The 25,587-nt window shown below is 41.5% G+C and overlaps 1 protein-coding gene across 6 annotated transcripts in view; it reads right to left on the minus strand.

Moving 5' to 3' along the window:
• Positions 1 to 25,587, minus strand: part of SIPA1L2 (signal induced proliferation associated 1 like 2) — a 237,876-nt gene that overhangs the window by 162,446 nt on the left and 49,843 nt on the right. For 4 of the 6 annotated variants that reach the window (XM_055234196.2, XM_063614019.1, XM_055234192.2 and 1 more), the window contains exon 2: positions 17,055 to 17,097. The exons of the other annotated variants lie outside the window; for them this stretch is intronic. The gene's annotated coding sequence lies outside the window, so the exon portion shown is untranslated. The remainder of the gene's footprint in view (positions 1 to 17,054; positions 17,098 to 25,587) is intronic. 6 annotated transcript variants of the gene reach the window in all.

The following is a 25,587-nucleotide window of genomic DNA, read 5'->3' on the forward strand; positions in this document are numbered from 1 at the left end:
ACCCTACCTGGAAAGCCAGTTGCCATAGGCTTTTATCTCACACAGTGAGACCTCCCCAGACAGCTTGAAATGAGGAGAAAAGAAAACCCACTGAGATTTAAACTTCAAAGAGCAAGAAGCCTCGGGGTAAGATTTGACTGTATCCTAATTAATGGCAAAACATAATTAAATAGAGTTTTGGTCAGGAACTGGGGACATGAAAAGAGAATCCTAGAGGAAATGTTGGCATCCAGAGGAGAAGGACCCTCCGCCACTAGATGGGGAGCCCTTTCCTGGGCTGTCCTTGTCTGAAGCCAGTAATTGTTCAACTCACTTCTCTCCCTGGTTCTGATGGTAAATGTGCCCCACCCCCTGCCACAGTTCTGATGGCAAATGTGCCAAGCAACCTGCAGACCTCTGTCTACCTTCAGGGAGGGAATATGGCACTGAGAAAAGGCTGGCATTCAGGTTCCCATGGTGAGCATATTTAGTTTTGTACATTACTAAGTAGGCATTCTTGTCACATACTCCATTAGTGAGTTTGGTTAAAGCAACTAAGTCTGAGAGATAGATCCATTCTCAGTGCACCCAAAAAAAATTTTTTTTTAAATTTTGCCAACTAATGAGTTATCTCCCATAAAAGTCTTCTGGAAGAACTAACTGGCATTTCTCCTGGCTGATGCATGATCCTAAATCTTCGTTTTTATGCATATTTTCTTTAAATTTCTACATCATGTGGATCAAGTTTTATGAGGGTAATCACTTTTAGTCAATAGTAGTTTTTACCAAACAGATAACAATTTATTCAGTAAGACTCACTATCCTAGTATAAAACGATCCTCTCACCTCTCAGGGTAGAAGTGTCATGGAAACAGTTTGGTTTCACCAGTAGTAAATTAATACTGCTTTTGCAGGGCTGAGGCAAAAATTTAATTTGCAAAAACCAGCCCAAGGCTACCATGATATAAAATTCACTTGATGTGTTAATTTCACACTCGAGAGTCCTCATCCCACTGGTGGGTGGGTGATCTCAATTATGTAAAGTAGAAGAATGTCTGAATTTACCCCAGCAACCCCAGACATCAGCACTCTAGGCCCAGCAGGAAGCCAGAGCTCAGCTTCCTTCCTGCCAGCCCATGGGGTAGCAGGGATTATCCTAGAAGTCAGCCAGACTTGAGTAAATATTTTCACTATGCAGAGCTCAATCATAGGGCACCAGCGTCCCATTTAATAAACTTTTTCTTCTACATCTTAACACAGAAGGGATGCTTCCAATACGAACAAATAATAACATAAACTCAATCAGCTCCACCTAGACCCAGCACGTAGAGTGCTTTAGGCTCTGCAGTCACAAGCACTAAGCCTGGGAACTGCACAGGCAGGAAGAGTAAACCTCCTTTTGCCCCGGTCAGTGTTCTTGAAAAGAAATGTGCCAACTCCTGTAAAATAAACACATTACATGTTCTAGCATAAAAATACTATTTATAAAGACCATGAAATAATGAAATGTGCTTCAATAAAAGCACACCAAAATGTATATGCAGTATATCAACAGAATATAATACAAACACACATACACAGACACACCATATATTTATAGAAAAAAGATGAAGAAAATTCCCCAAAATTTTGTTTTCATCATTGGGTGTTGACAATTGAGATTTTATTTCCTTCTTTCTATACAAATAGCATATATATAATATATATTACTTTTAATAGGTTACTCCTATAAAACGAAGAAGCCTTGGTTCAAAATATAAGTAAATGAAGATTAGTGTGTATTAATTACTTTAAATAAATAAATTGCTCTATTGTTAGGGTAAGCTACAATGTTTCCACTATAGGCTAATTCAATGCAGATATACGTTGACTATCTGTTCATCAAGGAAATAAAAGTTCCGTGCTTCACAAAGAGCAATAATACCTACCCATCAGCAAATCGGTCTGGAAACAAATTTCCTTCCTGTCGGTTCCCCTCAATTCATTCTTGATTTTTGATCCCTGCCTAATCTGCTATCTCTCTCACACACAGAACTGTTGGACTTTCAGGGCCCACAAAGGTATTAACTCAGAACAGAAATAGCCCTTGGCCAGTCCTTTATTGACAGTAAAGAAACGTACTTTGTGTTTTTAAAAACAGTTTTCCCTGTGAGTTGGTGGTAGCATGGCAGCCAGCAATCCCATTTTCCTGTCCATCAGACTATTGGGATAAAATGGCTTAACCACCTCCTACCCCAAACCACATCCCCAGCTACCAGCAAAACATTAGTAGGAAATCAGTAGTCTGGTATTAGTAATTGATTTAACCAAATAATATCACCCAAAAGAACCTGCTATGCCCTGTTGCTCATATGCTGCACTGGTATTTAATAAGGCCCTCGAGAATAAAAAATGTAATTCAGAGTCATCTTTTTGGATTATCTGCTCATCAAGTTGAGTACTTACTAAAGATTCCTTTAAGAAGGCATAATTCCTTAGATATAGGAACGTTTCCCAGTGATTGTTTAATCCTCATGGGAAGGAAAATGCTGCGTACTGGTCACCTTGCCCGGCAGGGAGGGCCTCCAGCTCTCATCTGCCTCCTCTGCATGTGGGAGGCAGGCCCAGAGGCCTCAACCTTCATGAGCCTCAATGGCCAGACCAGGACGCAGCAGCCCCAAAGCCCTGGGCCATGTACTGAGAAGTTCTAACATGAACCAGAAATCAAAGCTTCTAAGTGCATATAATTTCTCACAGTGGAACAGAATCATGAGCGGTATCACTGCTGGAAAAACGCCAAGATGTAAAACTTGGATAATAAATAAATGCAAATTATCTACTAAAGATACTGGATTTTAAGAGTCTAGATTTTCATGAAGAGGAAAAAAAGTAAATAAAAACACTACAGTATCCTGAGCTAGAACTTTAGTAGACATAAAAGGAGCCTTTTTTAAAGCATTAAGCTTTCATTCAAATATTTATTAAGAATCTACTATGTTCCGGACAGATATATTATGACTCTTACACATTTGCTCACGTGCATAAAAAGTCATTTGGTTTAGACATTCCCACCATCTACCAGTTCCTGGGGAGGTATACTGCAATCTCCACGTCAACTGATAAAGATAACAGAAGACAACGTCAGTCAAATAATATGAATTCCTAGACCTTTTTGATTAATGATACAAATTGCCACAGCATCTTTCTCAACTCTCTTCCCAACTCCTTATCATTATGTATCCTGGTAAAAGATAACAAAGTTTCAGGTAAAGTTTCAGGAAGTCAGCTTTTGATTATTTTAAATGGGTTTGAAAATATGTATCTGTCACTATGTGACCAGAAGACTACATTTGGGACATTCTCATGCCAGATTCTGACTGGCCCCTGATGTGTACCTTCAATTAACATAATTATTTCCATATACAAAACTACAAACTGGATCCCATTTTCATTACCTTTTGGGTTGGAGCTGGATACACAGATCACATGTTCATCCGATGTCCTTCTCTACCACAGGGAGCCACACACAATGCCCACCCCTAGTAACAGGAAATGAAACACTAATAAGCAAAACAGCCATTTGCCTGTGTCCAGAATGAACAGTCCAATGAGCCTGTTGGTGCTTCCCTATTCTACAGATAGAAAACAAAAGTAGAGTACATGCTCTTTTACCTTTGACTGGCAGGTTGCCCAGAGTGACCCTGGATAAGTTACTTATCATTGCCAGGCTTTGATGGGAATGGTCTTGATGAAAGAAAATTCCACTTTCCAGCCCCAGCTTATACCTACTGAGTCAAAATGCAGGAGCAGGAGAGAGGGATACACAGGGCAGCGTGTGGAATGCACCTGGGCATGGGTACTTCAGCAAAGGCCTCAGGTGCCTCTTGATATGCAGGCTTAGCAATTACTACACCTTTTCCAGGGCCGGAGGTAAAGAGGAGACCATAAAGCCAACCACCTGACGGGTCCCACTGCGCCAGCTGCTCTCAGAGGCCCTGAGCGAGTAAATATGGCATCACATATGGTAAGTTGCTGAGATCACCAACAAATCCCCAAGGAGTTTTGGAGGGTAGAGGACACTGGAGAAGTACTGATGAGGAGAAATGGGGAAAATGACCCAAACGTAGTTAGGAAAACCAAAATGCTGCCCTTGGCAAGACTGCCCAGGCCTGTCCTTACAGAGTGGCAGATATGTCAACTGCACATTTTGAATGCCAAGGAGGCACATGCATCTGTAACAGCAGCAGAAAGGAGTTAAATATATTCAGTATTAATCATAAAGTTGTCAAAGATAACTTAGAGTCTATCCCCTCCCTAAACACTGCTAAAGAAAAATCTTTACTTGGCTAATTGCCTGGATGAAAATTAGTTTGGGGATGATCTGCATAAAGATACATGCTTTAAAAAGTCAAAGCTACATAGGAATTCTAACACACCACCTATTATAGCATTTTAATGGAAGGAGATAGAATAAAGGAAGAAAAGAATCATAAATAATACCCAATCTATTATACGGACATATTAAAGGCATCACATTATTTTATAATGAGAGTTTTTTTTGTCCATTGCAACTGTTAATAACCTAATACTTTTTCACCCTAATGTACTGATGCGTATTTCCAAGAATAGATTCGAAGCCAACAAGATCTGATTGCCATTTTAAAAACAAATGTAAAATAATAAATGTTTACTACTGACTCTGTTTAGTCCACTTGATAATCAGATCTGAACAAGGGGATCCCCTCAGCAAATAAAACACATCATCAGACAGAGGACAGAGACCTACAAACAAGAAAATGCTTCAAATGTTCACTTTTTCCCCCTTAGCACCACTAACTGTGCACATTTCAGCACATTTTAAAAAAGAGAAAAAATAAAAATGAGCAACCTACCAAACACCTGCAAGGCTGTGTCTAGAGAACCCAGGCATGGAAGGAGAGCTGTGTAGACATCTGGCGTCACCTGTCAGACTGCTGAACCACTGTATTTTTAAGCTATTTAGATGCTTTCTAAAGAAGAAACAATAAAAATCCTACATGCCTGAACTGTGAGGTGGGGGAGCCTCCTTGTAGCTCAGCCCTTGTCAGACAGGCTACAGCAGCCTCAGAAGGTTCAATAGCCTCTTTATAAACCTATTGTGTGGTGCAGTGCCTAAAAATAGTATGGTTTGGCAGGCAGATCATACCAAGGAATAATCCTACATACTCAACTCCTAAACAACAGACAAAGGAATACAAAAGAAAACTAAATTGTATTTTCAGTCTGCACCTAAGCTCTTGTGGTCACCTCTTCACCTGGATTCCTCCAGCTTCCTCATTTTGTCTGAACACACAGCAAACCTAAATTTTAGCCCTTATAGCCTACACAAGAAAATGAGAAGAATGCGGGGGGACCTAGGCAGGCAAACAGAGGTGGGGTGCACGACTGAGCCACGCATTTCTATAGTATACATTGCCACGCTTAAGAGAACTTTTACCCTCCCACTGAAATAGACATGAAGGTCTATTGTGATGATTACATTATAATAATTATTGAATATGGCTTTCAAGTTTCCCTTACACTGAAGTTCTCAACTCTTCCTTCATAGCTTTTAAGAATTACCTGGGGAAGTTTAGGAAAATACAGATGTTGGAAACTCAGTTTTAAACTCAGTTTTAAGTTTCTGAGGTGCACAGCTAGGGCTTAGACCACTGCTTAAAACAACAAAACTTTTTGTTTTGTTTTATGACAGAGTCTCGCTCTGTTGCCCAGGCTGGAGTGCAGTGGCATGATCTCCACTTTCTGCAGCCTCTGCCTCCCAGGTTCAAGCAATTCTCCTGCCTCAGCCTTCTGAGTCGCTGGGATTACAGGTGCCCGCCACCATGCCCAGCTAATTTTTGTATTTTTAGTAGAGACGAGGTTTCATCATGTTGGCCAGACTGAACGACAAAAGATTTTTTTTTCGTGTGTGTGTGTGTGTGTGTGTGTGTGTGTGTGTGTGTGATGGAGTTTCGCTCTTGTTGCCCAGGCTGGAGTGCAATGACGCGATCTTGGCTCGCTGCAACTTCTTACAGGCATCAGCCACTGCTCCTGGCCAAGAAAGGTTTTTAGACCCTATCAGGTGGACTGCTCAGGCCACAGAGGCAGGAAACAAAAACCAGGAGGCAGGGGGTCAGTATCAAGCATGAAGCCTACCTGCAAGGGATGGGCCACCAAGAGGCCAGGAGTGCCACCCTTCTAGAGAGCACTCCTGGACAGAATGAAAATCAGGCCACAATAGGCAGCTACAAGAAACCATCAGATGAGATCATAAGAAAGTATAAGGTTAAAAGCTACACGTTAACACTCCTCAAACCCCAATTTTAATTTAGCATTTACTTTTCCTTTTTTCAATATATTTATTTGAAAAGAGATTGTTACTCTGGCTTTTTATTGTGGGGACAGGATGGGAGAAGTATTACTCTTCTCCCAGAAGTATTAATAAATTAATACATATTAATATAGATGGGAGAAGTAATAAATAATAAGTGTACACATATTCTCTCTCATAAGTGGGACCTGAACAATGAGAACACATGGACATAGGGAGGGGAACAACACACACTGAGGCCTGTCTCAGGGTGGGGGACGAGGGGAGGGAGAGCATCAGGACAAATAGCTAATGCATGCAGGGCTTAAAACCCAGATGACGGGATGATAGGTGCAGCAAACCACCATGGCACATGTATACCTACGTAACAAACCTGCACGTTCTGTGCATGTATCCCAGAACTTAAAGTAAATAAATTGATAATGAGTAAGTACACTAAATGAAAGATAAAAATAGTGTCTTAGTAACAGTTGTTTTTCAAATAAAAGAAAATAGCTAGATCAACAAGCATCGTCTGGATGAATCTGGACAAAAACCTTAGGTGAAGTAACTTGCCCAATGTTACATCAAGTTAATCATCTGACACCTTGGATGGCAAACCAGGTTGTTGTCTAACTCTCAAATTAAGGTTCTTCCAGGTTTTTTCACTAAATCAAACTGTTTTCACCAAGCCCAACTGCCAGAATGCTTTTCTGCAAATACATGGGTGTCAACACAGGCTCATGGCTAAAAGCCTGACACTAGAATCTCCTTCAGGCCAAAGTGCCTGCTCAACTATTGACTGTGCGACCTGGACAAGTCCCTTAGGTATCTTTGTGCCTCTGTGTGCTGCATCCACAGAGCAAGAAAGACAGCAAGAGGAGCTGCTTTATACTAATTAATAAAACAAAGAACATCTGCAAAATGCTTACAGCAAGACTTAGAACAGGAAGTACTCAATAAATGCTAGCTATTATTATTACCAAGAATTAAATCTGAACTTAGAATGTGTTACCATGTTAGTAGGAAAACCAATACAGAAAATTATCACCTTTTACTGCACATACAGATTCTCTATTCCTTTCTCTCTCTAAACAAACAAACTTTTAAAATGGGTGACTGCAGGGCCCTTATTTCTATTGTGTGTGCCTTAAGGTATGAAGGGGACAGAATGATCCAATATCCTGTGACTTCCTAGACCACAGAAGTATGAGGCAGAAGGAATGTTTGAGTCTGAAAGGACTCTCAAGATGGGATGGTTCCTATAGTATACACTGTCACGCTTAAGAGAACTTTTACCCGCCCACTGAAATAGACATGAAGGTGATGATTACATTATAATAATTATTGACTATGGCTCTTTCAAGTTGCCTTTACACTGAAGTTCTCAACCCTTCATAGCTTTTAAGAATTATCTGGGGCAGTTTAGGAAAATACAGATGTTGGAAATTCAGTTTTTAATTCAGGTTTAAATTTCTGAGGTGCACAGCTAGGGCTTAGACCACTGCTTAAAATAACAAAGCTTTTTCTGTTTGTTTTGTTTTCTTTTGTTTTGAGATGGAGTCTCAGCCTCTCAGCCTCTATCAGACACATTGCTCATTACCTCAGAAAGTGCTTTTGAGAGGTGACAGTGTGCTGGCCGTCCTCACAGCCCTCGCTTGCTCTCGGCACCTCCTCTGCCTGGGCTCCCACTTTGGTGGCACTTGAGGAGCCCTTCAGCCCACCGCTGCACTGTGGGATCCCCTTTCTGGGCTGGCCAAGGCGGGAGCCGGCTCCCTCAGTTTGCAGGGAGGTGTGGAGGGAGAGGCGCGAGCGGGAACCGGGGCTGCATGCGGCGCTTGCGAGCCGGCTGGAGTTCTGGGTGGGCGTGGGCTTGGCGGGCCCCTCACTCGGAGCAGCCGGCTGGCCCTGCTGGCCCTGGGCAATGAGGGGCTTAGCACCCAGGCCAGCAGCTGCGGAGCGTGTACTGGGTCCCCCAGCAGTGCCAGCCCACCGGCGCTGTGCTCGATTTCTCACCTGGCCTTAGCTGCCTTCCCATGGGGTGGGGCTCGGGACCTGCAGTCCGCCATGCCTGAGCCTCCCACCCCCTCCACGGGCTCCTGTGCGGCCGAAGCCTCCCCAACAAACGCCACCCCCTGCTCCACAGCACCCAGTCCCATCGACCACCCAAGGGCTGAGGAGTGCGAGCGCACTGCGCGGGACTGGCGGGCAGCTCCACCTGCAGCCCCGGTGCGGGATCCACTGGGTGAAGCCAGCTGGGCTCCCAAGTCTGGTGGATGTGGAGAACCTTTATGTCTAGCTCAGGGATTGTAAATACACCAATCAGCACCCTGTGTCTAGCTCAGGGTCTGTGAATGCACCAATCAACACTCTGTATCTAGCTGCTCCGGTGGGGCCTTGGAAAACCTTTGTGTCCATACTCTGTATCTAACTGATCTGATGGGGATGTGGAGAACTTTTATGTCTAGCTCAGGGATGGTAAACGCACCAATCAGCACCCTGTCAAAACAGACCACTCAGTTCTACCAATTAGCAGGACGTGGGTGGGGCCAGATAAGAGAATAAAAGCAGGCTGCCCGAGCCAGCAGTGGCAACCCGCTCGGGTCCCCTTCCACACTGTGGAAGCTTTGTTCTTTCGCTCTTTGCAATAAATCTTGCTACTGCTCACTCTTTGGGTCCACACTGCTTTTATGAGCTGTGACACTCACCGCGAAGGTCTGCAGCTTCACTCCTGAGCCAGCGAGACCACGAACCCACCAGAAGAAAGAAACTCCGAACACATCCGAACATCAGAAGGAACAAACTCTGGACATGCCGCCTTTAGAACTGTTAACACTCACCACGAGGGTCCGCGGCTTCATTTTTGAAGTCAGTGAGACCAAGAACCCACCAATTCCGGACACACTTTCATTGAGGAAAAACATTAAAAAATCTCATTAAAGAATCAAAACCTTAACACTATTCATTGTTCCTCACTGAATTCTTCCTTTATAAAGCTTTCCACTGATATTTCCTCCAAAGAGAAATGTTTAATAAAAGCAAACAAACAAAGGAAAGAAAACAAACCATACATACTGAGACTTAACTTATAAAATCACAATGTGGTATGTGGAAAAGCCCTGCTGGATTTCAGATTCATGAACTAAAAGTGGTATTCGTGGCTTTTCACTAACGGAATATACAAAACTGTCTTTATAATATGGTACTATAAATGCTTTCCAAATAACACTGTAGAAGGCTTGTACAAAGCATGACATTGCATTTTAAAAATCTGTAGGGATAACCCTTAATATATTGACTTTCACATTTCACACTTCTTTCAGATATCTTAGCCATTTAATCTCCACTTAAGTTGAAGATCTGGCAAAACAGAAAAGAATCCAACATTCACAACACTCAGGGGTCAGTGTGTTTTTAGAAGTCTGATTATTTCAAGCAGGGCTTTATGCTACGAATGGATCAATAATTTCATTTAAGTGTGAGAATATGCAGTAATTGTTTCCTATTACTCTAGTATACATTCTTGAAGTCTTATGAGGATTCAATTTGGTTTTGCACAATATCAATATGCTTATCTTTCTGCATGAACAATATATGAACATGTAGAAGATAATATAATTGTACAGATGCTTCTTTTTGGTTTTTCTCCTAACTGCCTGCAGAAGCAAAATAAGACCACATTCTGAAATTATCTATAAAATACGACTAACGGGATGACTTGGCTGTCTCCTTAAGTCACTACCCTTGGGGCATTGCCACAGAGATCTGGTAGTTTGCTCCATTACAAATTAGCTATATGACCCTTAGGCAAATCACAAAGCCTCCCTGGGCCTTATTTTTTAAATGGCGATACCTACTTCAAAGCACTACTGAAAGGTTAAATGAAAAAGGTAAAATACTAAAATATTATCTGTCACATAGTGAACAGTAAGCAAATAAAGCTGAATAATTATTCAACAGAAGAGGAAATGGCCTGAAAATACACTGCAAATGAGAGACAGTATCTGTCACCTTCAGTCATAAAGTGTGTCTTGTGTGATCAAGTTGATCAGCATTACATTTTGGGAAACCTTACTAATAATATAATCAAGATATATAATAAATTATTGTCATTTATTCAACTATTACCTAACGGTAAGAACAAAAATTGGAAAAAGGGAAGGAAAAATAAAGAAATTTCTAATTACCAAGTAAAGCATATTCTACCTTGCCAATAAAAAAAAAATTCCAAGATATAAAGGAGTTTGTTTTGAGTCTGATTAGCATGAATCAGTCCATGAGAAACCAGCGTATTGGACTGTGATAGTGTAAAATATATATTTGAACTTCACCCCCATTTCCTGGTATACAACTCCTAAAACACTTAAAATTTCCAGTGACATCTTTTTGTATGCTAATGAGTTAACTGATGGATGGCAGCCCTGAGGTAGCTTTAGGATGGGGCTGGTCAACTGAAAGACCAAGGCCTAATCGGAGGGTTGGGACTTTCTGCCCCATCCCACAGCCTCCAGGGAGGAGAGAAGGGCTGAAGGTTAATTTGATCACCAATGGTCAATGGTTTAATCAATAATGCCTATGTAACGAAGCTTCCCTAACAGCCCAGAACGACAGGGTTCCGGAAGCTTCCAGACAGCTGAACACATGGAGGTTCCTGGAAGGTGGTATGACTGTAAAGTACATGGACGCTCTGTGTCCCTCTCCCTAACCATTTCATCTGTAGAAGAGACATGTAACATCCTTTGTAATAAACCAGTATATCTAAGAGTTTCCCTGAGTTCAGTGGGCCGCTCTAGCAAATTAATCATATCCAACGAGGGGGTTGTGGAAACCCCAATGTAGTCAATCAGAAGCACAGGGAAAACCACCTGGAGCTTGAGACTGGCACATGAAGCGGCAGAGGAAGGAAGGAGAGTCCTGGGACTGGGCCCTCAACCTGTGGGATCTGACACTATCTCCAGGTAAATATTATCAGAGCTGAGTTGAATTAGAAGATAGCCAGCTGGTGTTTGCTGCAGGATTCATTGCTTGCTTGGTGTGGGGGGAAAACCGCCAAACATGTGGTCATGGAAGTCTTCTTTGTTGACTGTTGTGGTATGACAGCAGCAGAGGAAAAAATACTGTTTTTTTTCACTCTCATAGACCTACTGAATTAAGGACCAAATCTTACTTTGTTTGTGCAATGGGTTCAGGTGCTGCAGAAAAAAAGAGTGTTCCAAGCCTTGGGAAGAGGAGGCTAAGGAACAGGCAGGGCCGTCCTGGGTACAAGAGGACATGGAGTGGACCATGGGCTGGATTTCTGCTCAGCTTGCCTCAGGCCCTTGATGACCTCATCAAATCCTCAAACCCTATGAAGCCATATGCAAATCTAACACATTATCTCTTTCTATACATCTTTTTCACTCTGAATAAAGTACACCAAAATGCACATGTCTACATGTGTTCATTTATCCACCCAAACGTGTGCATTGAGTGCCTACAACATGTCAGGCGCCCTGGAGGACACACAGATCCACGGTCATCTCAGCTCACTGGTATTCTCCCAGTATTTCATCATTACAGCAACTGAACCTTTTATCAGAGCTATTTATGTATATTTGCTTTTTCCCCTTTAGATTATAAACTCTTGACGGGGAAGGGCTGCCTTTTCATCATCTTGTTTCCCCCAGCAACTAACAGAGTACTGCATTTACAGAAATTATTCGGTAAATATTTACTGTATGAAATCACTCTTGAGAGCCCACAGTCTCCTTCCCCTGAGGTCTTCAGATTTTAAGACCATCTGCCTGAGGTGGCTACAGCTTTCTAAATTTGGCTGATAGTGTGATATGAAATAAAATGTTTCAAAACATAATCTGGAAAGTGTTTGTGTTTACCCACCCTGAAATTCAGATATAAGCAGCAAAAAAATTGGAATTTAGGAAGAGATATGAAATCATCTAAACATATTATATATAGGCAACTGCATGTCCCAGTGGTCAAACACCCGAGTGAAGGATCAAGCACCAGCATCCCTGACTTGTTCTTGACAACCCGATCCTGGCAAGAGATGGCACACATCTGCTGTAAGCAGGCAAAGGATGCTGTCGTTCCCCTTGTAGAGATCTAGCAACTAGAATGTTTGTTCAGAAACTTGGGGAGGACAATGAGAAACTCAGTCTGAGAACATTTTAAAAATTGATGAAGGCCAGGCATGGTGGCTCACACCTGTAATCCCAGCACTTTGGGAGGCTGAGGCAGGCGAATCACCTGAGGTCAGGAGTTCGAGACCAGCCTGGCCAACACAGTGAAACCCCATCTCTACTAAAAATACAAAAATTAGCTGGGCGTGGTGGCGCATGCCTGTAGTCCCAGCTACTTGGGAGGTTGAGGCAGGAGAACCGCTTGAACCCAGGAGGTGGAGGTTGCAGTGAGCCAAGATGGCACCACTGCACTCTAGCCTGGGCAACAGAGTGAGACTCCATCTCTAAATAAATAAATAAATAAAGATAAATTACGGATCCTCTAAAGATCCATTCCAGTCTGGAATTCTACTGGCCTTACAAAACTGACCATAAAATAAAAAAGCGCAGGATCAAATGGAAGCCTAGCACCATCCCTCCAATACTTATTTTGATTCCCAAAGGGTGAAAGGCAGAAGGTAAAGCTGAAAGCAGAGAGAAGGAACAAAATATCCCAGGCATCAAAACAAAACCTTTCTGATAAGAAAACACCTAAGGAGTTAAAAATTCTTACTCTAAGTCTGAAAGCTGAAACACAGACCTCTGTAACACTACAGTGCCAGCTATCTCGGAAAATTCTATTCATCTTTGTAAGGACAAGAATTTGGAGCTCAGCCCAAACTTGTCTCAGTCACTTCTCATGATAATAATTTGATTTCTCCCACAGAACAAGTCTCCTAATCCTCTGATAAACAAGTTTCTAAGCCTTTAAGATGGTTAAGTGAACAAATCCTAACTTCGCCAATGGGAAAATGAGGGCATCAAACGGGAAAATCACCTACGAAGGAATACACAACAAGTCAGTAGTAAGTATGCCATCTCCTCGGTTCTGACGCTACCACAAAATCTGTAGATTTTAAACAAGGCGCTCTTTACATATAAGTTAACTGGAGAATAAAGGTCACTGCAAAAGAAAAACTAAAAGAACCAAAGCAACTGAACTTCATTCATACTTTTTATCAACAGGTATGTTGTACAGATTTGTGATGTCCCCTTTAATTACGGTCCAATTGTAACCCATGTTAAAATAGCATTTGAAATGGATTTTCAACTGAGAAAAAAGACTACCTGAGACACAGCAGCTTATTCAAGGAAGCACAGCTTTACTTTCCTCTATGCACTTAAACACATCATATGGATCCAAATCAAAAGCAACTCAAACAGTAAAAATATAAATAAAATGTAATTTTAAAACAAGAGAGAATACCTGGAGTTGGACTAACAGACTAGAAAAAATTTAGATCTGGAACTCATACCACAGGCAAAAATAAAGAAAAAAAGTATCATATGCAAATTTAAAACTAAAATATGGAAAGTAATTTTATAATTGTGGAGTGGGGAAGTTTTCTCTTAGCATGAGAATCAGGCTAGAAACTATAAAAAAAAAAAAAAAAAGGAGCTAAACTTAGGGAGAGACTGAGAGACTGACATACTTGATAAAAGAGAAATCAAAACTACTCTATTGCAAAAGGTATCTCCAGAAAGCTCAAGGGCAAACTAAGAACTGGAAAAAATACTTGTTTGTTACATGTGACAAAAGACTAATATCCAGAATAGAGATTAAAAATATCAGTACATGTAAAACTCCAAAAGATAAATGAGCAAAACAAATACAAGTGGCCAATAGCATGTAAACCTTAACCTCAGTATTAATTTTTTAGAACATAAACACTAAAACGATAAAACACTTTTTTTAACATTAAAACCAGACAATGAAAAGACGTCTACAATATATTGGTAAGTGAAAATAAAGGCAATGTACAACATATCTGTGGTCAAAAATAGTACATATCGAATAATTCAATTTTTTTAAGTGTGCATGTGGATTTCTGAGAAGTCTGTTGATTGACAGTGATTGCCTTTGGGGAATGAGACTGTAGGAGAGATTTATGCTCCATTTTATACATTTCTGTGTTACCTGAAATTAATATACTTACAAATTTAAAAACTAAAGAACTTTTGGCAAAACGAAGTTTGCCTAAAATCATGCACACACGATATGGCTTAGATGTTTGCTCCCTCCAAACCTCATGTTGAAATGTGATCCCAGGGTTGGGGGTGGGGCCTGGTGAGAGATGACTGAATCATGGAGGTGGATCCCTCATGAATGGTTTAGCACCATCCCCTTGGGGTTAAGTGAGTTCTCCCTCAGTTAGTTCACATGAAATATGGTTGTTTAAGAGAGTCTGGGACCTCCCGCTTCTGTCTGATTCTTCCACTCTCACCACGTGACATGCTGGCTTCCGCTTCAACTTCTACCTAAAAGCTTTCTTAGGTCTCACCTGAAGCCAAGCAGATGCCAGTACCATGCTTCCTGTACAGCCTGCAGAACCGTGAATTAAACCCCTTTTCTTTGTAAATTATCCAGCCTCAGGTATTTCTTTATAGCAACACAAAAAGGGGCTAACACAACGCATCACAAATGTGCTCCCTATTGTATACGGTAGCATATTCCAGAACTTCACTCATCAAAATTACCCATAAAGAAATTAATCTGGAGACCATGTCCTCTAGGTGCACTTCTGTATACACCCGACTAAGGGAAATTCAGAAAGTGTGAAGTCCACGCAGTGCCTATTTCCCACAGTACTCCAAAGTGCAGTAAAGGCCAGAAGGTCCCCAGCTGTGTCCGGGCAGCATGAGGTGTCCCTTAGCTGGCCAGCAGGCTAGTAACAGAAAGAACTCATCGCTTAGATTCAGAGGAAACCAAGGAACTGGGAGGGACAAGGGCAGCCGTACAATGTGTTGGTTTTTCCTCAAACCTAGGTGGGAAGCACCTCCCATTTCCTATGCTGAAAATGTTCACTATCTCCCTCGTTTTACTTCCACATCAGAATTTACTCAGTCTCAACGGCTTTCACTAGCACTTCAGCCAAGTCTCTTGATTCCCATTAGGAGGGAACACATTCTTTTCAGGCAGAGTCTGTCTCTACTGTTCTCTCTTCCATTCCACCTCTTCTCTTGTAAGGATTTTCACAATTTCACCACTCAACATGTTTGTACTTATGTATTCACAATTTGTAAGAAACTCGGAGTGGATATCCACCCCCTCCTCCAGTGGTATTCTGCCACAGTTTAAATGTTTATATATATATAAAATACATAAAAATATATAAATATATATATTATATATATATTTATATATATATATATATTTTTTTCTTTCCTTGAGACAAAGTCTAGCTCTTGTTGCCCAGGCTGGAGTGCAATGGCGCGATCTCGGCTCACTGCAACCTCCGCCTCCCGGGTTCAAGTGATTCTCCTGCCTCAGCCTCCCAAGTAGCTGGGATTACAGGCGTGAGCCACCATGCCCGGCTAATTTTTTTTTGTATTTTTAGTAGAGACGGGTTTCTCCATGTTGGTCAGGGTGGTCTCGAACTCCCCATCTCAGGTGATCCGCCCGCCTCGGCCTTCCAAAATGCTGGGATTACAGGTTTGAGCCACTGTGCCCAGCCCCTCAAATCATTTTTTAAAGGCAAGCTCCCAGGCCACAGACCTCAAAATGCACCAACATGCATAAAAGACAAAGGCTGTGGAAATAAAGATTGATCAAGGGACATGGCAACTAAATGCAGCCCCTGACCCTAGAGGGACCCTATATGGAGGGGAATGATGCTGCAAAGGACATTTTTGGGCAAATGGTAAAACTGGGATACAAATAATAGATTCGGTGTGAGTAAGGAATCGATATTAAGCTATCTGAAGTTGGTAACTAAACCTCTGTTACCCAAGCAAATATCTCTATCGCACTGAAGTGCTTAGGGATAAAAGGTCATGAAGTTTGTAACCTGAAAACCGTGTGTGTGGGTGCATGCATGTGCCATGTGCCTGTGTGCATTGTTGTGTAGACACAGACTGAGAGGAAAGGATGGGAATCCATTTTTGACAATCCAAAGCTGGAGGACAAATGTCCTGGGGGTGGTTACTTCCGACAGGCTCCTTCACAAGCCCATCTTATTTCCTGCTGCTACAGGAAATGCAGTATTTGTGCACACACACAAGTAAGGGAGCCCCTCTGCCTTTACTCTGCAGCCAAGGAAGGGGTTTAGGTGACAGTGCCCCCGGCCCCAGGCAGAGCAGGCTGGACTTGCCCCACCACTCCCTTGATCACCTTCCTCACAATGGCCACTCTCAATGGGTCCAGGGCACATCCTATACCGGGAGAGAAGCCTTTGGCAGCTCTTTACCCACCAACATGCTCCTGTGTTATGCCTCTAATACAAGGGATGCTCCATGTAGACAACATACAAACCAATTATTAAAAGCAGATCCTTTTAAACGCATTCAGGGATGCTCACAGGAACTCTTCAGTGACTCTTTTCAAAGCCTCCAGAGACTTTGAAACTAGGTGACTCCAAAATTCAAATGAGCTTTCTTAAAACAGTGCTCACCCATGTAATTGCTGTGGAAGAGTGACAAAATAAAAACATACACTCTGTCAGCCTAGGGAAACCAAAACAATCTTTTAAAAAAAATTAGTGGGACACAAAACCCCAATTTAAAAATCAACATGCCTCTCTGAAGTGAGGATGCCTTGCTTGCAGGCTTACCTGAGTGGGGAAGAGCAGCGGGCTCACACAGCCTGGCAAGAACCTACAAACGAAGAAAGAGACCCATTCAGACTCCCAGAACAACTCTTGGTCAGCAGTTTCAACATGTGGGCTGAGGAATCCCCAGGGGTCTACAAGGTCAAAACCATTTTCATGTTGATACCAAGGCACTATTTATCTTTTCTACTCTTCTTCTCTCCCCAGTGTTCGATGGAGTTTTCCAGAGGTTGAGAAACATACGGTAGCACAAGAGATTGAATGAAGAAGCAGGTAAGAGAATCCAGCTGTCTTCTCTTCAGCCACACATTAATGAAATTTGCAAAAGTATAAAGCAATATCATTCTGCTCATCAATTTTTGTTTTGAAAAATAATTATTTTCATAAAATGCTATTTATAATAAAATATAAAGGGGTCATTACCATCATTCTTAATTAATAAATATTTTCAAAATTTCTCAGTTTTAATTCTAGTATGGTAAACATTAACAGAGATAAGCCACATAATCAAAAGCTCCATGGAATTCCAATAATTTTTAAGAACATCAAAGGAATTCTAAAACCAAAAATTTTGAGAACTCCAGGTATCCATTTTGGTATTAAATTCTGTTGAACTGCATCTTCTTTCAATGATAATGGCGATGGTCAATATTAGGTATGCAGTGCTACGTACTAGACACTCTACTAAAACACTTTATATATGTTATTTCCAAACTCACCACCACGTTAAAAGAAAAAAACAATTGGCTTTTTCTGCCTCCCTAGTCGAGGAAACTGGCACTCAAGAGACTGGTTATTTGTCCCAGGCGAATCAGCAAGTGCAGGATGTGAACTCAAGTCAGCTGGACTCCTAAGATCATGCTTTCAACACATCATTTTTTAAAATAATCAACGTAAGAATTTCTGCAAACTTGACTACAGCCAAGCGCCCCAGGGCTCACACTCAGACCTGACACTGCATGGACTCAAAACGCAACAATGTGGAGTATACACTTCAGACACAACTATATAAACATGGGTTTATGAAGACAGTGTGGTTCTCTAAATGCTGCCAAGATCCAGCACTGCTTCCTTAAAAAGACAAGACAGACCCCAAGAAGGAGGGCACCCCGGAGACAGAACCAGTTTACAACTGTTAACCCAGCATAGCATTAACAGATTCCTTTCACTCTGAGAGGCGACAAACTGTAAGGTCACCTACTGAGAAGGCTATGACTAGTCTTAGTTTTAAAAAGCCCTCCTTTTTCAATCTGTCTCCATTTTTATGAAGCACAGAAACAGTAGATGAAAAATTACCAGTAGTCCCTCAACTGCGGCTAAATGTTAAGATTTTGTGCAGTGGTTAGGATTAGGGTGGGGAAAGAAATTCTCACTGACAATTTTTGTAACCAATGTAGACAGTTCTGAGTTTAAAAATCTGATGCATAATATAGTGGGTACCTAAAAAAAAATTAAACACAGCATTACCATATAACCCAGCAATTCTACTTCTGGGCATACAGCCAAAAGAACTGAAAGCAGGATCTCGAAGATGAACTGGCACAGCCTCGTTCACAGCAACATTATTCACAGTGGCCCAAAAGGTAGAAGCAACCCAAACGCCCATTAGATGAATGCAGAAACAACATATGGGAAATACGTGCCATGGAATATTATTCAGCCTTAAAGAGGAAGGAAAGTCTCACACAAACTACAACATAGATGAACCCTGAAGATACCACGCTAAGCAAATAAGCCAGTCACAAAAAGGACAAATACTGTATGATTCCATTTATATGAGGTATGTAGAGTAAGTCAAATTCATAAAATCAGAAAGTACAACGGTGGTTGCCAGGGATTGGGGTGAGGGGAAATGGGGTTAAATAGATACAGAGTTTTCAAGATGAAGAGGTCTGAAAATGGATGATGGTGATGGTTGCACAACGGTCTCAATCTACATAACATCACTGGACATCTAGTACCGTCAGGGACTCAGACACAGTACTAGGTATAAGGTGAACCTCATGTTACAGTGCTTTGCAGACACTGTGTCTTTTACAGACTGGAGGTTTGTGGCAACCCTGCATGGAGCAAGTCTATCGGCACCACTTTTCTGACACTAAGTGCTCACTTGGTGTTTCTGTGTCACACTGTGATTCTCACAATACTTCGAACTTCGTCATTACTTTTATGTTTGTCGTGGTGACCTGTGATCAGCGATCTTGGATGGAACTAGTGTAACTGTTTTGGGGTGGCATGAGCCACACTCATATAAAACAGTGTATTTAATCTATAAATATTGTGTTCTGATGGCTCCACCGACCAGCCTCCCCTGTTTCTCTCCCTCTCCTCAGACACCCCGATTCGCTGAGACACAACAATATTGAACTTAGGCCAATTAATAACCATACAACGGCCTCTCCGTATTCAAGTAAAAGGAAGAGTCAAACAACTCACTTTAAATCAAAAACTACAAACAATTAAGCTCAATGGGGAAGACGTGTCAAAAGCCAAAACAGGCCGAAAGCTAAGCCTCTTGTGCCAAACAGCCAAGTCATGAATACAAAGGAAAAGTTCTTGACGGAAATTAAAAGTGCTACTTCCGTGAACACACAGATGATGATAAGAAAGCAAAACCACCTCATTGCTGATACGGGGAAAGTTTGAGTGTTCTGTGCAGAAGATGAAACCAGCCACGTTTCCTTAAGCCAAAGCCTAGTTCAGAAGAAGGCCCTAATACTCTTCAATTCAATGAAGGCTGAGAGAGGTGAGGAGGCTGCAGAAGAAAAGTCTGCAGGTAGCAGAGGCTGGTTCGTGACGTACAAGGAGAGCTACACTAAACAGCAAAGGTTCAATGTAAATCAAACAGCCTTCTATTAGAAGATGTCCTATAGGGCTTTCATAGCTAGAGAAGGGAAGTCAATGCCTGGATTCAAAGCTTTAAAGAACAGGCTAATTCTCTTGTTAGCAGTTAACGCAGCTGGTAACTTTAAGTTGAAACTCATGCTTAGTTACCATTCCGAAAATCTTCGGGCCCTTAAGAATTATGCTAAATCGACTCTGCCTGTGCTCTATCATTGGAACAACAAAGCCTGGATGACAGCACATCTGTTTACAGCATCATTTACTAAATATTTTAAGTCCACATTGAAACCTAGTGCTCAGAAAAAAAGATTCCTTTCAAAATGTTACTGCTCATTGACAATGCCCCTGGTTACCCGAGAGCTCTGATAGAGGTGTACAAGATGAATACTGCTTCTTGCCTGCTAACAACATCCATTCAGCAGCCCATGGATTAAAAAGTAAATCTGACTTTTAAGTTTTATTATTTAGGAGGTAATTTTCGTAATGTTATAGCTATCACACATAGCAATTCCTCTGGTGGATCTGGGCAAAGTAAACTGAAACCCTTTTAAAATCACCATTCTAGATGCCATCAAGAACATTCATGATTCATGGGTGGAGGTCAAAATATCAACAATTAACAGGAGTTTGGAAGAAGTTGACTCCAACCTTCGAGGATGACTTTGGGGCGGGGGCTCAACATTTCAATAGAGGAAGAAATAGCAAGAAGACTAGAATTATAATTGGCACCTAAGGATCTGACTAAATTGCTACAAACTCATGATCAAACTTGAATGGATGAGGAGTTGCTTTTTGTAGAGGAGCAAAGAAACTGGTTTCTTGAGACGGAGGTGAAGATGATATGAACATTGTTGCAAAGGATTTAGGATATTACATAAGCTTGGCAGGGTTTGAGAGGAGAGACTCCAGTCTTGAAGTTCTACTGTGGGTCAAATGCTATGAAACAGCATGAAGTCTTTCATGAAAGGAAGAGCCAATTGACGTGGCAAACTTCACTGTTGTCTTATTTGAAGAAATGGCCATACCCAGCCCAACCTTCGGCCACCACCACCCTGATCAGTCAACAGCCATCAACAGAGGCAAGATTCTCCACCTGCAAAAAGACTGACTTGCTGAAGGCTCAGATAATCATTTGCATTTTTTAGCAAAAAGTATTTTTAAATTAAGGTTTGCACATTTGTTAGACATAATGCTACTGCATACCTAATAAACTCCAGTATAGTGTAACTGTAACTTTTAAATGCACTGGAAAAAAAAAAATCTGTGTGACTTGCTGTACTGCAACATTTGTTTTATTGCAGTTGTCTGGGAAATAAGCAAACCTCCAAAGTATGCCTGTACTGAAAGGCGACGTGTGGAAGCCTAGGTTAAAATACATTACTGAACTATATAAGATAAATATTTCTTGCAAAAAAAAAAAAAAGGCATGATATTCTACAATTTAAAAAACCTCAAAGCCTCTGAAGCATCAATATTTTTCAAAATTTTGGGACCCCATTTTTTCTCTAAGGAAGCTTTCTACTCTCATCTATATTCTTTATGCTGATACGTTATGAAGTCATCAACTTGAGTTTACAAAATAAGTCTTTTAAAGTCCTGTTAATGAAACAGTCTGTGTTTTGTGACTAAATATCTTATGCTTAATGTCTCTTCTCTAGGAGAGACACTTGATGTTGTAATATCCCCAACACAATGAACAGTCTGTAAGAGGCACTTTTCCTTCCTTTGATACAGCAAACATCCTGTAAACAATTAATGTTCCACTCTTTTAACTGACGGCTTTTGTTTACTGACAGGAAAGGAAACCACAAATTCTTCAAGTAGCAATAGGGACTGCAGAGTTTTACTTCATTTCCTACTGAGCAGGTGGTTTATATGAGGCAACTGACTATTGTATTTTACCTTGTTTTGCCTTTAGACAGGAAAAAAAGAAATGAGCTTTCAGCAGCACAATCTTCTCAAGCAACAGAGCTTGGGGCCAGGTGCTGTGATGCCAAGTGTGAGGGGGAAAGGTTCTCCCTATCACTGAGAGGAGGCTCCTCACACTTCATCAGGAAGCTCTGTGTGAAAACCAGATTTGCAGACAAACAGAGGTCTGGCTCTTTGTTCTCACCAGCAGGTTCATCAGCTGTTTTCTCCGCAAAAGAAAGTTCTGAGAAAGCGAAGGCAAACATTTTCTTTCCACTGAAATGAACACAAATATTCCATCAAGCTCCGTTTCTCTACTTACTGTTAGGATGGATTTGCTAGTATGTGGGGAAAGCCAGCATCATAAAAAGGCTACTTTTTGTTTTTGTTTGTGTTTGTTTTGCAGCCCTGCACCGCCACACCTCAGAGTTTTCTATTAGCCCCAAAACACTCCGGTCTAGACTCTAGACACCAGCAAGGTCCAGTTCATGACCACATATCCAGGACTAAGCACATACTCTGTATTTAAAAAGCACCCAGTACATATTTTCCAAAAGAGATGAAGAAAAGAGGAGGGAGGCAGGGCATTTCCTACAGGATAAGCAAGTGTCTGCTGAAGGAAGAACACAGCCATTCCCATAAGGGAATCCATAGACTAGGTTGAACCATATGAAACCACCAATGGTTCTCCATTTTTGACCTAAAAAAGCAGCAATTTCATGCAATCCAATCTAACCTCTGATCCTCCTCAATGAGCTTCCCTATTCCATGCTATTGTAGGAGCCATGGGAAAACTTCCTCTTCACTCTCCAAGCTCGATGAAAAATCAACTAAAGGCAGATTAATAGGAGAAAAAGCAAATATATTAATATGAACAGAAGTCTCACAAAAGAACTCAAGGAAATGGCCAGATGGGTGAAGCTTTTTCTGGGGTTACAGAAAGAATGGGGGGCTTGGAGTGTTACTGAAAAGGGATCCCGATCCAGACCCCAGGAGAGGGTTCTTGGATCTCACAAAAGAAAGAATTTGAGGTGAATTCGTAAAGTGAAAGCAAGTTCATTACGGAAGTAAAGAATTTTAAAACGGCTACTCCACAGGGAGAGCAGGGGCATGGGCTGCTCAACTGAGTATATCTATAGTTATTTCTTGATTATATGCTAAATAAGGGGTAGATTATCCATGAGTTTTCCAGGAAAGGGGCAAACAATCCAAGAAGTAATAGTTCCTCCCCTTTTTAGACTAAATAGTAACTTCCTGGTGTTTCCATGGCTTTCGTAAACTGTCGTGGCGCTGGTGGGAGTGTCTTTTAGCATGTTGATGCATTATAATTAGCATATAATGAGCAATGAGGATGACAAGAAGGTCACTTTTGTCACCATCTTGGTTTTGGTGAGTTTTGGCAGCTTCTTTACCTCAACCTGTTTTATCAGCAAGGTCTCTGTGACCTGTATTCTTGCGCTGACCTCCTGTCTCATCCTGTGACTAACAATGTCTAACCTCCTGGGAATGCAGCCCAGTAGGTGTCAGCCTCATTTTACTCAGCCCCTGTTCAAGATGCAATCACTCTGGTTAAAATGCCTGACAGGAGCATGGCCAAAAACAGGTTATGATGGTACCTCAAGTTACGATGACAGGACAGGTTACGGGAAGGGGAGGAGACCTGGCTAGCAAAGGTTGCCTTATAATGCAGATGAAACCTCACATGGGTAGCAGCCCTCAGAGAGAATGGATGGTAAATTTTTTTTCAGACCTTTATAGGTGTCAGACTCTCAGTTAATCTTGCCTAGATCAGGACAAGGGAGGGCCTTAGAGAAAGCCTGGCTGCATTAATGCAGATTCCCTACAGATGCAAATCTCCCCTACAAAAGACAGCTTTTCAGCTATTCTTCTATTTCAAGCCCAGTGAATAGCCATCTTGAAACATGTCAAAGTATATTTCAGGATAAAATACTTTGGTTCCCCTCACTCTCTTTATCATCAATCCCTTATTCTGCTACAACACTAACTTTATCCCTCTCCTTTGTGCCCTCACAGCCAACTGCCACATGAATGGCCCATAGCACCTATAATTCAACATGCAGAAGATGGAGTCTGCATCCTTCCTGACAAATCTGCTCCTCCACCCATGTTCCCGACCTGGGCTAACAGCTCCAGTCTTCTCTTACCCTCCCTCTTGTGCTGCAACCATGGCAGCTAAAGTTTCTGTCCACCTGGTGTCCCCTTCCCACATTCCATTCTGGTTCTTGTAAGGAACCATCCCTGCCCTTGATGTCATGCTGTCCCCTGAGCTGCTCTGGGCACACCATTCCCTCAGCTCGGTGACTAGTTCAAGGATATGTGCAGGCCATGGCAAGGTCATCTACAGTTTTCTCTGGGATGATGTCAGGATCTTAAGAAGTTCAGTTCTGCCAAAGGAACTAAGCTAGGAGGGTGTGGGCTGCAGCTGCTGGCTACTGTCTCATAGATCACAGAGAAAGGGCTGTTATGCAGAGCTCAACGCGGGGAAGGGAGAGCAAGGACAGAGAGAGAGAGGAAAAAAAGAGGCCTTCTGACAATATTTGAGCCCCTGAATCCAACAATGCCTGTAGTATGCCCCCACTAGACGTCCCAGTTACTTGAGCTATGCCTTTCTTTCTTTGCTTAAGTTACTTTAAGTTGGGTTTCTTTGATAACCAACAGCTCACACAGACACATCTATTCAAAACTATACTATGCGTAACTTAAATCTCAAAATAACCTTCAAATAATTCCATAATATGGCCCAAGTACCTTCCTAATTCAACTTCCCTACCTGACAGTCAGAATACGCATTAAATGACCTTTCCCAAATGAGTATGCCCTAAAGGTTTCTGCCTCTGTCTCTTCTATCAAGATGTTCCCATTACCCAAAATAAGCAGCATCCTTTGCGCCTAAAAGCCCCACATTCCCCACAAAACTTTCTCAGGCATTTCCAAGGGAAAAACTGTTAAAGAAAAACGTCCTAGCTAGAAAGTGTCTCTTCCTCTCTACTACTCACTTAGAATACTACTTGTACCTTTTGCTGGAACATTTTTCAGTCTCTTATGTAACTTCTTGATAGATATGTCTGCATCTTCAACTATGAATTCTTAATGGGCAGAAGTCTTATGCATAATAATAAATGGTTGGTGAAATGAATAAACAGGCAAGCTTGTTGCATTCAAGAAACATTTGCTGATGATGATGTCACAATTAATTTAATTCACTGTCTATGCTTTTTCCATAATTTTTTTTCAACTTTTATTTTAGATACAGGGGGTACATGTGCAGGTTTGTTACATGGGTATATTGCACCCAGGCAGTGAGCACAGTATCCAAGAGATAGTGTTTTACCCCATCCTCTCCTTCCTTCCCTCCCACCCTTCCTCCCACTAGTAGTCTGCAGTACCTATTATTCCCATGTTTACATCCATAGGTGCTCAATATTTAGCTCCCACTTATAAATGAGAACATGTAATATTTAGTTTTCTATACCTGTATTGGTTTGCTTAGGATTATGGTTTCCAACTCCATCCATGTTGCTACAAACAACGTGATTTCATTCTTTTCATGACTACACAGTATTCCATAGTGTATATATACCACATTTTCTTTATTTAATCCACCACTGATGGGCACCTAGGTTGATTCCATGTCTTTGCTATTGTGAACAGCATAGTGATACACATATGAGTGCATGTGTCTTTTTGGTATATGATCTATTTTCCTTTGGTTATATATACCCAGTAATGGAATTGCTGGGTCGAATGGTAGTTCTAAGTTCTT

The sequence above is a fragment of the Symphalangus syndactylus genome, chromosome 19, assembly GCF_028878055.3.
Source record: "Symphalangus syndactylus isolate Jambi chromosome 19, NHGRI_mSymSyn1-v2.1_pri, whole genome shotgun sequence".
Lineage (NCBI taxonomy): Eukaryota > Metazoa > Chordata > Mammalia > Primates > Hylobatidae > Symphalangus > Symphalangus syndactylus.